The sequence below is a fragment of the Calliphora vicina genome, chromosome 4 (assembly GCF_958450345.1).
Source record: "Calliphora vicina chromosome 4, idCalVici1.1, whole genome shotgun sequence".
NCBI lineage: Eukaryota > Metazoa > Arthropoda > Insecta > Diptera > Calliphoridae > Calliphora > Calliphora vicina.
In genome coordinates this window covers 57,250,527-57,261,657 of record NC_088783.1, presented here as the reverse complement: position 1 = coordinate 57,261,657, position 11,131 = coordinate 57,250,527, and positions in this window count along the sequence as shown.

The following is an 11,131-nucleotide window of genomic DNA, read 5'->3' as shown; positions in this document are numbered from 1 at the left end:
TATTTCTCTTAAAATATACTTTATTGCTGACTATGATTATGGGCCATTTTCTTTAAAATGGTGTGAATAAAATTGTTTACTTCCAAAAGGTTAAAGATCAATTTTCAGAGTATATATTTCAATTTAAAAAAATATCAATGATCGCGGTGTTAAAAATTCAAAAAGAAAATGGTATGAGTTTACATAAACTCTCTACTATATTCGTGAAAAAAAATGTCGATGGAGATTCGATTAGTTCAGGAGTTATAAAGAAAAACGTTATTAAAAATACGTTTTTATACCCTTCAGCTTCGTGAGAAGGGTATATATAAGTTTGTCATTCCGTTTGTAATTTCTACATTTTTCATTTCCGACCCTATAAAGTATATATATTCTGGATCCTTATAGATAGCGGAGTCGATTAAGCCATGTCCGTCTGTCTGTCTGTCTGTCTGTCTGTCTGTCTGTCTGTCTGTCTGTCTGTCTGTCTGTCTGTCTGTCCGTCTGTCTGTCTGTCTGTCTGTCTGTCTGTTGAAATCAGTTTTCTGAAGACCCCAGATATCTTCGGGATCCAAATCTTCAATAATTCTGTCAGACATGCTTTCGAGAATTTTGCTATTTAAAATCAGCAAAATCGGTCCACAAATGGCTGAGATATGAGGAAAAAACCAAGACAACCTCGATTTTTGACCAATTTTTGACCTATATCTGGATTACTAAGACATTAATATAGACAATATGGATATCTAATGATAGATATTTCAAAGAAATTTGCAACGACGTATATAAGACCATATTAAGTTGGACCTACAATGGGTCAAAATCGGGAAAAAAATTTTAACCCGAATTTTTTTTTTCAAAAAAAAAAAATTTAAAAAACCAAAAAAAAATTTTTAAAATTTAAAAAAAAAAGTTTTAAATTTAAAAAAAAAAAAAATTTAAATTTAAAAAAAAAAAATTAAAATAAATTTTTTTCCAAAAAATGTAAAAAAAATTAAATTTTGTTTACCTAAAAATATTTAAAATTTTGAAGTATAATTTGGTGAAGGGTATATAAGATTCGGCACAGCCGAATATAGCACTCTTACTTGTTTGTATGTGGTAAATTTCATTAAATTCGGAGATGACATGGATCTTCCCCCAAGTATTATTTTATTTATTTTGTTTTTGATCAAATTACCTTTATAAAGCATGTAAGTTATTATGTTTAATGTCAAGTATGTTCATTTTTTGTTAATCTGATTAAAATGAGGGACGAGAAAAAAGTGCGTTCTAAAAATTATTGAATATTTTCAACAAAACCCAACTTGGTGCTACAAAAAGTTGGCCAAACAATCAATGGTCTGCCGTCAAACGGGAGAACTTGTCCGTTGATAGAGAAACTGGTTCAGGTAGAAGGAATGTTCCACATGATGTTTCGAAAGCCAATAAATAGAAAACATTTCCAAAAGAGCTCCCAAACTAGGGTTTTTATCCCGGGAATTCCCGGTACTGATTTCCCGGGAATTTTGCCAATTTTTCCCTACCCGATTCCCGGGATAGCCGGGTACCCGGTTGTTAAGTTTTCCCTAATTAATTTGCCACGTAAAAAACATATAATAATGTATATAGCTTTTGACAATGAACAAATTCATGGAATACTTTTTTGAAAAATATGACAAAAAATGCTTTTTAATGAGTTTTGGCATAGATATACATTTTTCAAATTGAAATAAAATTTTTATTTATGAATGTTTTGTAATGAAATTTTACACTTATATAAATTTTTTTATTGAAAATGAAAAAATGAAAACAAATTTTGAAATTTGTAATCAGGAATCCCGCAATTCCCAAAAAAAGTATTGAAAAATTCCAAAAATGGGATTTTTTCGTTTTTTGCCTATAATATCCATACCAAGGGCGGGGTTAATTAAGAACATATTGGGCCATCTAAAAAAGGTTACTATATTTTGATTTCGACTATGCGATTTGAGAATTTTTGCCCTAAAGTTGAATTTTACATAAAAAATAGGCGTTATTTGAATGGACCTGGACCCCTTGGTATCAAAAACTATACATTTTTTTTTCATTTAAAATATGAACTGAACTAGAACTAGAACTGAACTAGAACTGAACTAGAACTGAACTAGAACTGAACTAGAACTGAACTAGAACTGAACTAGAACTGAACTAGAACTGAACTAGAACTGAACTAGAACTGAACTAGAACTGAACTAGAACTGAACTAGAACTGAACTAGAACTGAACTAGAACTGAACTAGAACTGAACTAGAACTGAACTAGAACTGAACTAGAACTGAACTAGAACTGAACTAGAACTGAACTAGAACTGAACTAGAACTGAACTAGAACTGAACTAGAACTGAACTAGAACTGAACTAGAACTGAACTAGAACTGAACTAGAACTGAACTAGAACTGAACTAGAACTGAACTAGAACTGAACTAGAACTGAACTAGAACTGAACTAGAACTGAACTAGAACTGAACTAGAACTGAACTAGAACTGAACTAGAACTGAACTAGAACTGAACTAGAACTGAACTAGAACTGAACTAGAACTGAACTAGAACTGAACTAGAACTGAACTAGAACTGAACTAGAACTGAACTAGAACTGAACTAGAACTGAACTGAACTAGAACTGAACTAGAACTGAACTAGAACTGAACTAGAACTGAACTAGAACTGAACTAGAACTGAACTGGAACTGAACTAGAACTGAACTAGATTAGTTATCCAAGTGATTTTGACTACTTCATAGTTGTTTGGTTGAGTAGTACTGCTCGGTTAGATATCTACATATGAGTTCTGTTCAGGCCTCAAAAGTGTGTCACTTACAGCTCCGAAAGTTTATGGTGAAAAATCCCAAGAAAATCTGTGTTAGTTTCACAACTAGTTCTAGAACTAGCATGAAAATAGCCAGAACCAGGTTTTATGTAGTGCTCGGCAAGAAGATTCTATCTGTGTAACTTTTTTTGAAATCGGAACACAAACGAAGAAATAGGATCATTTTTAAAATTGAACATACCCGAAGTGTCCTATTTTGGGGACCCTGGCCCAGCTCCTGGTGGGCTCATGAGGTCCAAGTTCAAAACTTAAACTCGCCTACACTTCCTCTTTGCGTATGTGAAATTTCATTCAAATCGGACTAAGGGTTTAGAAGTTACAGATTTATTTCCCTCTTTTTTTTTTTCTCATACCACTGTTGCATAATGGATGACGAAACGTATGTTCTGGGAAATTTTTCGCAGCTTCCAGGTCAATATTATTATATAGCTGATGATCGAGGGAATGTTGTAGACAAGTTTAAGAACCAAAAGTGGAAAATTTTCCCAAAAAGTTCTTGGTATGGCAAGCAATCAGCCGATTCGACACAAAAGCCAAATATCCATGGCGCTAAAGTAATGCTCTGTATTTGGTGGGACCAAAAGGGTTCTATATATTATGAGCTGCTGAAATCTGGTCAGACCATCACATGGAACCTGTACCGAACATAACTGATAAGTATGAAGCGAGCATTATCAGAAAAATGCCCAGAATAAAGGGTCAGATATTAAATTGTAATATTCCATCATGACAACACTCATCCACATGTCGCAATACCTGTTAAATACTATTTAGAAAGAAGTGGTTTTCTTTCAGTCCAGACCTGGTCCCGCCCCACTACTATTTGCTTCGATCGATGCCACAAGCTCTCTCTGGGATACGCTTCCCTTTGGAACAGAGTATTCGAAATTGGCTTGATTCGTTCTTGGCCTCAATAAATGAGCAGTTCTTGTGGCTCGCAATCTATACGTAGCCAGATAAATGGGAAAAGGCCATAGCTAACAATGGCCATTACTTTGAATAAATTTATATTCTACAAATGTTTCAAAATAAAAGCAAAAATTTTTAAAAAATCCAATACATTTTTTTTTAAATTAAACCTTTGTATCTTAATTTCGCTACTAAAACCTGGTAACTAAATAATTACAGTGTTTTTTTCCAGTTTGTTGCCAATATAACATTGAATAAACATTTTATATTTTTCAATGTGTTTTGTGCGGTTTTTAGTTTTCTGTTTTCTTTTTGTTTCATTGTTCCTTTTTAAAGGTCGTACATTGACTTTTTTGCAATTGTTTCTTTCTGAAACATTCATCACATGATTTAAACGTTGTAAGTAGTTGCTGTTTTTTTTATTTTTTTTTTTTATTATTTGACCTAAAACAACAACTGTATAGAGTTTTCCAACTGTGATTTGTCTGGGTTCTATTCGTATGTGGTCAAAATAATAACAATTAAGAGGTTTAATGAAAGAAAATAAAGGTATTTTGTAAGAGAAATAAAGTTTTATTAGGGTTTATCATTATTTATAGGTTATATGTGGTTTAAACATGATATATGATTTAAACGTTGTGATTATTAAGTTAACCATGAGACTGACTTAAAAGTTATAAGTAAAAGTCATGTCTACATTAAAAATAAATTATTGAAATGGAGACCTCCATTTTTGTAGTTCATTAAGGACTTAATTTGAAGAGCCTACAGATATTTTCTTCTGTGAATATCTTTACTCAAATGTCAGCAGGTTGTTTAATAAATAGTTAGTACCAGAGACAGAATGCCGTTAGTGATCTGGAGACGAATAAACGAATAAACAAGGAAGGTTGTGAGAAGACGTAATACCTCGACTTCTATAGAATCTTGTACAAATAAGTTCTGTTCAGGATCTGCATGCACTTACAGATCCTGCAGTTTATAACTGTCAAGGCTACAGGAAGTTTTCATAGGATTCGAGTACCAGAACTGAACTAGAACTGAACTAGAACTGAACTAGAACTGAACTAGAACTGAACTAGAACTGAACTAGAACTGAACTAGAACTGAACTAGAACTGAACTAGAACTGAACTAGAACTGAACTAGAACTGAACTAGAACTGAACTAGAACTGAACTAGAACTGAACTAGAACTGAACTAGAACTGAACTAGAACTGAACTAGAACTGAACTAGAACTGAACTAGAACTGAACTAGAACTGAACTAGAACTGAACTAGAACTGAACTAGAACTGAACTAGACTAGAACTGAACTAGAACTGAACTAGAACTGAACTAGAACTGAACTAGAACTGAACTAGAACTGAACTAGAACTGAACTAGAACTGAACTAGAACTGAACTAGAACTGAACTAGAACTGAACTAGAACTGAACTAGAACTGAACTAGAACTGAACTAGAACTGAACTAGAACTAGAACTGAACTAGAACTGAACTAGAACTGAACTAGAACTGAACTAGAACTGAACTAGAACTGAACTAGAACTGAACTAGAACTGAACTAGAACTGAACTAGAACTGAACTAGAACTGAACTAGAACTGAACTAGAACTGAACTAGAACTGAACTAGAACTGAACTAGAACTGAACTAGAACTGAACTAGAACTGAACTAGAACTGAACTAGAACTGAACTAGAACTGAACTAGAACTGAACTAGAACTGAACTAGAACTGAACTAGAACTGAACTAGAACTGAACTAGAACTGAACTAGAACTGAACTAGAACTGAACTAGAACTGAACTAGAACTGAACTAGAACTGAACTAGAACTGAACTAGAACTGAACTAGAACTGAACTAGAACTGAACTAGAACTGAACTAGAACTGAACTAGAACTGAACTAGAACTGAACTAGAACTGAACTAGAACTGAACTAGAACTGAACTAGAACTAGAACTGAACTAGAACTGAACTAGAACTGAACTAGAACTGAACTAGAACTGAACTAGAACTGAACTAGAACTGAACTAGAACTGAACTAGAACTGAACTAGAACTGAACTAGAACTGAACTAGAACTGAACTAGAACTGAACTAGAACTGAACTAGAACTGAACTAGAACTGAACTAGAACTGAACTAGAACTGAACTAGAACTGAACTAGAACTGAACTAGAACTAGAACTGAACTAGAACTGAACTAGATTAGTTATCCAAATGATTTTGACTACTTCATAGTTGTTTGGTTGAGAAGTACTGCTCGGTTAGATATCTACATATGAGTTCTGTTCAGGCCTCAAAAGTGTGTCACTTACAGCTCCGAAAGTTTACTAATTCTATAATAATCGGGTACCCTAGAACCCCATAGCGTGAAAAATCCTAAGGAAATCTGTGTTAGTTTCACCGCTAGTTCTAGAACACATGAATATAGCCAGTACTGGTTCTAGTTTGGCGTTGACCAATGATGTCTGTTTAAAATGGTCACTTTCGGAACAAGTTCTACGGAAGCATTACGAAGCTGGTGTCGCTTCCGGTTCTGGAACAAGTTCTTCAATCAATGATATTCACTTGAAATTGTCACCTTCGGAACTAGATCCACGGAAACGCTTAATAACTAACAGCCCTATTCATAATTAAGACGATCGAAAATGTTCTGTACAACGGGTTCTAGTAGTTGTTGCAATATCTCTGGTTCTATGGATGTTATCAAAAAATCTAAAGTGTTTCTGATTATATTTAGTCGTTCTTGGTTTATTATATAAAATCATTAAACGAAAATGTTTAAATATTTTATATTAGTTCACAATGGTGGGTTATTTAAAAAAGCGGTACATTTAGAGCATAAAATCCCATCTGTTTCTGACACACAGACGTACACACAGTGCGAATACACGCAATAAAGTGCTAAGAAAACAAACAAAAATATTGTAAAAGAAGACATTACATTGCTTTTTTTCTTTATAAAAATTAATATGTGACAAATGACGTAAGTTAAACCCACATTTTCCAAAGAAACCATGTTACAAGTTGCCACAGCTTTCCTAGGAATTTTAAGTATAAAATGAAAATTATGCGATATTAATATGTCATATGTTTAATTTGACACAGAAAGGGTATCAGTTAGTTCCCCACAGTTCTATTTAGTTTGAATTTGGTGATTTTGACAAGGAAGACAAAGTTCGTCCAGGCCAGTCAAAAAAGTTCGAAGACCAAGAATTGGAGGCATTACTCCATGAAGATTGTTGCAAAATTCAACAGCAGCTTGCAACATCATTGGGAGCTACTCAAGCAGCAATTTCAAAACGTTTGCGAATAGCAGGATTCATCCAAAAGCAGGGAATTTGGGTACCATGACGAAATGACATTTGAACGCTATAAAATCATTACTTGCGATGAAAAATGGATCCATTACGATAAACCGAAGCGTAAGAGATCGTATGTGAAGCCCGGCCAACCAGCCAAATCGACACCAAAGCCAAATATCCAAGGCGCTAAGGTAATTATCTGTAGTTGGTGGGGCCAAGAGGATTATATCTATGATGAGGTGCTGAAATCATGCCAGACCATCACAGGAAACCTGTGATTCGTTTGAATCGAGCATTGGCCGAAAAACGCCCAGAATATGCGACCAGACATGAAACCGTAATATACCATCATGACAACGCTCGGCCACATGTTGCAATACCTGTTAAAAAACTATTTATAAAGAAGTGGTTGGGAAGTTTAACCTCAACCGCTTATAGTCCAGACCTTTCCCCGTCCGACTACTATTTGTTTCGATCGACGCAGAACGCTCTCTCTGGGATACGTTAAACTTTGAAACAGAGTATCCGAAATTGGCTTGATTCGTTCTTGGGCTCATAATTTAATTCGTTATAGCGGTCATTTACTGTATATTTATTACCACAAAATCTACTTCTTTTTCTTTAAACTCTCATGGCTAAACACACTTTAGTCATGGGTTAAAATTGCCCTGAAAAAAAAAGAAACACAAGCCGAAGAAGAAAACAAGCTCTGGTACAAGCATAATCATTAATAGTTGCAGCAACTTGTCTAAATAGTTTGCAATTATCAACTACAAAACTGTTTAAATCTTTTACAACACCATTAAATATTGAAGTGCAAAAGGAAACCAACTGTAGCCAACAAGTACGTACCAACCGACAACAGCAAAGCAAGCTAAAGCAGTAATAACAATAGCAATTTAAATGTTTAATACTATTTTCAAGCAAGACAAATGAAAAGAACGATTTTCGTACGAGTATGTAGTTAAAAGCAAAATAATTGAAGAAAGAAATTGTTAAAAGACACCAACAGGAAGAATAGTTTAAGTACTTAAGCGAGCAACGAATTTTGGGTGCCCTGTTGTCTAAGAAAAAATGTTTAATTTTGAAAGTTATAGGGTTGAGGAAGAGGAACGGGCCCTGAAGTAGTCACTTGATTGGTTACTGGTGGATAGGAACCAAGGTAGTGTTAGTTGAAGCACTTTGTATGAAATCCACTCGTTACTTTACATTGGGGATGTCCTATGGATAGGACAAACCATGATAGACCAACATCCTACCTAAATATTCCAGCAAGATTCATCCGCCTATCTTCTCCCATTTAGATTCATCCTCCCAAGAAATTTAAATTTCAGTAAAATTTAAATTTCTCTATCAGAACTTGTACTGTTGAAGTTTATGATCACGGACCATGATAGACCAACACTCTACCTAAATACTCCAGCAAGATTCATCCGCCCATCTTCTCCCATTTCCAAGAAATTTAGATTCATCCTCCCAAGAAATTTTAATTTCAGAAAAATTTAAATTTCTCTATCAGAACCTGCACTATTGAAGATTATGACCACAAACCATGATAGACCAACACCCTAATTAAATATTCCAACAATATTCATCCGCCCATCTTCTCCCATCTCCAAGAAATTTAAATTCATCCTCCCAAGAAATTTAAATTTCTCTATCAGAACTTGCACTGTTGAAGTTTATGACCACGGACCATGATAGACCAACACCCTATCTGAATATTCCAGCAAGATTCATCCGCCCATCTTCTCCCATTTCCAAGAAATTTATTTATGATTTGACTTAGTTTTTGGAAAAAGCGGGAGATTAGTTCCCGTTTCCATCAACAGTGGTCTACTTGGTACAACCGTGTGATTATTATTCCATTTTGAATACACCTACCTTGATTTCCAATGTTTAACAGTGCTATGTTAGATTTTAAACAGAACTCTGTTAACTCAACTGGTTTGTGTCTAGGGTTATAAATTTCGAAATTTAACTTCACACACATAAATTAATTACTATAGTGAACTTTTTAATACATTTTGAACCGTTACGTCATTTGCTCTCTCTCTTCACCAGTCACGGCACTAGTCCTATTAAAATAATTTCTCTCTTAATTAATATCTCTGCTATTTATGAATCATTTTCATAACATTTTCCATAACGATCTATTTAGATCACAAACACACATAAGTTAGAAAAACTGTATATTTACGAAGAAAATTATATTACACGGAAATCAAATGAAATCAATTTCTTTATATTTATTTAACTATCCAGTTAATAGTCATACCGTCTGAAGGCTCACTCACATTGACTTGATTGTGTGCTTCAAATTGTTATAACGAAACTTATAACCTTATCGTATGTGATGAAGCGTAAAATGAATATAATTTTCAGCACTACTACTAAAAACAACATGTAGAAAATTGCAATAATTTCATTTAATTGCAAAATATTCTAGACTATTTATTGTTGTTATCACCAGCAGAAGTAGCAGCAGCAGTGCAAGCAGAAATAATATTTAATACTATAAAATGCACTGCCAACTAACAAAGCATTATGATGAAAAACTATGGCATCATAGCAGTAAAATGCAGCTGCTACTTTAGTTAACTGGCTGTCAGAAAGCAGTGATGACAACTTTTTTTCTGCACGAGTAATAACTTAAATGTTACAGCAGATTTTTCATAATTTCTCTCCTTGGTAATTTGTTTGGAGGATCCCCAAATGTCGCCCACATTGCTTTAATAATTGAACAAGCCTTAAGACAAAAGTTAAAGCAACAGTTTTATTGAAAACACTCCTAGACAATATTTAAATTTTTGGTTAGTACGAAACCACTAAATCTCCAAAATCGCTAAATTGACAACGCTAGTCTTTTGAGAGAGCAGTGATGCAATGAATAGTAGTAGTTAGAACAGAGTTGTTTATTTGTAGCAAGAAAATAGTTGATTGTTTTTTTAATAAAAGCGATATTCATAAATCATGATGCTAGTATTGCAATAAGACATTAGGCAAAAAAGGCGTCTTTCATTAAGTGCTGTTTATCATTAAATTTAAATAAAACTAAGGTAATGCTGATCTTTTCAGGCCAAGAACGAATCAAGCGAATTACGGATACTCTGTTCCAAACTGAAGCGTATCCCAGAGAGAGCATTTTGCATCGATTGAAACAAATAGTAGTCGGACGGAGCAAGGTCTGGACTATAAGGAGTGCGAGGCAAAACTTCATAACCACTTCTTTTTAACAGGTATTACACTATGTGGCCGAGCATTGTCATTATGGAATATTAGGGTTTCATGTCTGACCGCATATTCTGGTCGTCTTTCGGTTAATGCTCGATTCACACGAATCAGTTGCGTTCGGTGCAGGTTTCCTGTGATGGTCTGGCCAGATTTCAGCAGCTCATAATAGCTAGCTCCCACCAAACACAGAGAATTACCTTAGCGCCATGGATATTTGGCTTTGGTGTCGATTCGGTTGGTTGGCCGGTGATTTTCTTTTATAGCATTTCGGACATGAAAAATCGTGTATCAATTTATCTAGCCTTTAATTTGTATAATACCCAATTTTGAATGAACCCTGCTGTTCGCAAACGTTTTGAAATTGCTGACTGAATAGCTCCCAATAATTTTGCAAGCTCTTGTTGAACAACAATCTTTATAGAAAAATGCCTCCCATTCTTGATCTTCAAACTTTTTAGGCTGGCCTGGACAATCTTCGTCTTCCTTGTTGAAACCACCAATTCTGAACCACACAACAGAGTTCACCATAAGCTTCATATTAAAGAAGTAAGGTCAAACTTCCCGCATATGTTGGTTCCAATATTTCATGCTATTCCTATAGAATAGCATGAAATAGGAACCCGTTCCTATAGAATAGCATGAAATAGGAACCCGTTCCTATAGAATAGCATGAAATAGGAACCCGTTCCTATCGAATAGCATGAAATAGGAACCCGTTCCTATCGAATAGCATGAAATAGGAACCCGTTCCTATCGAATAGCATGAAATAGGAACCGGTTCCTATCGAATAGCATGAAATATTAACCGGTTCCTATAGAATAACATGAATTAGGAACCGGTTCCTATAGAATAGC